Source organism: Natator depressus, chromosome 6 (genome assembly GCF_965152275.1).
Source record: "Natator depressus isolate rNatDep1 chromosome 6, rNatDep2.hap1, whole genome shotgun sequence".
In the NCBI taxonomy this organism is placed as follows: Eukaryota; Metazoa; Chordata; order Testudines; family Cheloniidae; genus Natator; species Natator depressus.
Window position 1 is genome coordinate 6,177,831 of NC_134239.1, and position 3,712 is coordinate 6,181,542.

Consider the following 3,712-nt stretch of genomic DNA (forward strand, 5'->3'; position numbering starts at 1 on the left):
AAACATGGTGAGAGCCTGTTGAAATGGAATATACATATGTTTAAATATTTGAAACTTTCCTTAATTTTAAAAAATGGCATATTACAAAATATTCTGTATTGTATTTTTTAAGTCTCAGAACCTCATGTTCACTTCACAGCTTCTAAGTCGAGCTGACAGGTTTCTGATTTTTCATGTCACATGACAACTTATGATACAATGTACAGAGTGACTGCTATACAATTACTGCTAGGAACATAAGAACGGCCACACTTGACCAGAGCAGAGTGGACCATTTAGTCTACTATCCTGTCTCCGAGAGTGGGCAATACCAGATACTCCATAAGAAGATTCAAGGAACCCTGAATGGACAGTTGTGGAACAACAGAAATTTCTTCCTAACAAATTATTAGATTTCAAGGGAGGCCAGCAGCAACCACAATAATCATCTGCTAGTCTGGCTTTCAGCATAACACCTGGCCAGAGAATTCCGTCCAATAATTCCTGCTGCGGAAGAAATTATTCATCCGTAATTGGTAAGAAGCAGCTCGTTATCAAACCAAGTAATTTGTGGTTGAACTAAGAAGAGCAGATATTTTAGAAGGAAACCCCAAATAATGATGAATTTACCAATGCACTGTTCCAGATCAGTTACTCTGACTGTAAAAGCTGAATTTTATTTTCAATTAAAAATAAATTTAACTTCAATTTCCAGACATTGGATCTTGTTCTACATTTGTTTGCTAAAAGAAAAGGAGGACTTGTGGCACCTTAGAGACTAACCAATTTATTTGAGGAGAAGCTTTCGTGAGCTACAGCTCACTTCATCAGATTATGCTCAAATAAATTGGTTAGTCTCTAAGGTGCCACAAGTACTCCTTTTCTTTTTGCAAATACAGACTAACACGGCTGTTACTCTGAAACCTGTCATTTGTTTCCTAGACTCAAGAGGCCTCTACTATCTGTTATTTTCTTCTTTAGTAGTTATAGATCATGATCAACCTTCTCTTTTGTTAAGTAAATGCATTGAGCTCCAAGTCTCTTGGTATAAAGCAGGTTTTTTCAAACCTTGAATCATTCTTGCAGATCTTTTCTGAAACCTCTCCAATTTTCCAACACACTTTTTTTAAACGATAGACACCAGAACTGGACACAATGTCCCAGTAATGGTCTCACCATTGGCATATACAGAAGTAATATCTCCCTAATCCTCCTTGATACTTCTTTGTTTTTACATCTCAGCATAGGCGCCAACCCCCCTCTGCCCCCCGCCCCCACTCCATCCCTTCCCTGAGGCCTCATCCCTGCCCTGCCTCTTCCCACCCCTGTCCCGCCCCCATCCCACTGCCTTCCCCAAAGTTCCCGCCTCAACTCCCATGGCGTCAGCACCTTATGCATCCAGGATCATGTTAGACCTTCCCCAGACCCCAAGTTCAGCCACTTACTGTCTTAGAGTGTGTCACAGACTGATAGCAAGTTAAGGGACTGGGATGTGAAAATGGAATAAAAATTGGGGAAAAGATACTTTTTATCTGTTATGGAATGTTGGGTTGGCCATAGTTCCCACAGTCAATAGAAGGTCTCTTTTGAGTTGCTGGAACAGTCCCCAAGGGATGCAGCTAAACCTTAGCCCCAGAAGGAAGATTTTCTACAGTTAAAGAGGAAATAAGAGGATTAAATAAAAGAAAAATAGAGACATTGATTGAAATGTGTAGAGATAAAAAATAATCAATAATAGCATTTCTGGCCCAAACTCTCTGCAGTCACCCCAGCCCAGGACCCCCGCTGCTCTCCCTGCCCATGTCCCCTTTCTCAACTGCTGGCCTGAGAAGGTGGCTGGATGGGGAAGTGGCTCCCTCTAGTGTCCTCAAGGCAACACCCCTCCCTCTTCCCATCCTCTCTGGCTATTGCGATCTCTGTCCCTGATATTTTAGTAAAAAGAAAAGGAGGACTTGTGGCACCTTAGAGACTAACACATTTATTTGAGCATAAGCTTTCGTGAGCTTCATGCATCCGATGAAGTGAGCTGTAGCTCACGAAAGCTTATGCTCAAATAAATTTGTTAGTCTCTAAGGTGCCACAAGTCCTCCTTTTCTTTTTGCGAATATAGACTAACACGGCTGCTACTCTGAAACCTGATATTTTAGTGTCACTCTCTTTTCTGTGTCTTTCCCCAGGGGCCACCCCTCGTGCTCATCTGCACCAAATAGCCCCTGCCATTGCACAAGCCAGTAATCATCTTTCCCTGGAGCCTCACCACAATTCCCCTTCCCAAAAAACAGAATCATTGGCAAATCCCCATATGCTCCTTGGCCCCATTCTCCTGGGTGGTTAATAAATACCCTGGACAGCACTTAGTGCCTTGTGGACACCCTGACTCCCTGCAGTGAATGAGCCCCTGCCTGAACCCATGGAGGACACCCCAGCTCTCACCCTGAGCTCCTGCAGCACCAGAGCAGAGCTGTCCCTACAGAGTAATTGAGACCCTGCGGGGTTGGGACTCAGTCCTCCCCACCCTGAGCCTTGCTCCCCTTTATCCCAGTCTCTTCTACTCTGAGGGACTTCCCTGGTCAGTAGCATGAGTGTTACTGGGACACAGATGGGGGTGTGTGACCCAGGGACTTCTTGGTGCCAACTGGCAGAGGACACAGGGGTGCATTAGGATTTCAGGGATCCCCTGGGCCTGATATCTACATACTAGTTCACCAAAGAGTATCATACCACATCTCTACTGAAAGCCTGTGTCACACTGGTCATCTTAATCATTGCAAAATGTATGTACAGATAACATGTAAGGAGTTATGTATATAGACTGAAAATCATGTTCTTAAGGTTTATGACTTGGGACTGGTGAGAAAAGGTGAAAAACAGGTTTCTTTCAGACAAGAGATGTTTATCGGTTTATCTGCATGTTCGCTGAGTACTGTATGGTTCACAATGGGCACCCATTTACAGTCTGAGCAAAATGTTAATCAAGTGCTCGCAGAGTGTCCTGGACAGGAAAAGACAAGCAGCGGGAATTATCCTCCAAGCGCACACAATGGAGTTTTAGACGAGAACTGTAGATAAAGAGACAAACTCTGAATCTTCCCACTGAGGAGACAAGAGGACTGCGTGCTTGTCTCATGAATAGAAGATCACAGCCACACCTGGCTGGAAGGATTTGGGGCAAGCTTTTGCTCTTATGACAGGACAATGTCCTATTAATCAAGTTGAGGGTCGACTATGCATGTCATGATTTTATTTTATATGTAACCCTTTGTTTCTAATATTTCTACTTCTTATCATTTGAATCCCTGTGTTAAATAAACATACTTGCTTTCTGTGTGAACAAGTCTGAGTGCGGAGTATTCAATGGAGCTGTGTAGTGTGGTGTAACTGATAAGATGCAGTTTGGGAACACCAGGTCTGGTGGTTCAGGGGCTGGACACTCCAGAGAGATGCTCGAGGGTTGGTGTGTGCTTATCACTCATCTATACCAAGAGAGCAAGACCTGCAGAGGCCTAGAGGGGAGTGCTTGTGTTGGGGAGTGACCCCCTGGCATGCACCGACAAGGCTTCCTCACCCGGAGGGCAGGTGGTAGCGAAGTGACTCACAGCCCTGGGTATCCCTGGGAGGCATCACAGGGGAAGGGAATAGGACTGACCTAAACTCTCTGGTCTATTGCCACCTCCAGTGGCTGCAATGTCCCCCCACCCTGGAGCAGGTAGCAATCCAGTCCTTTCATGGATGC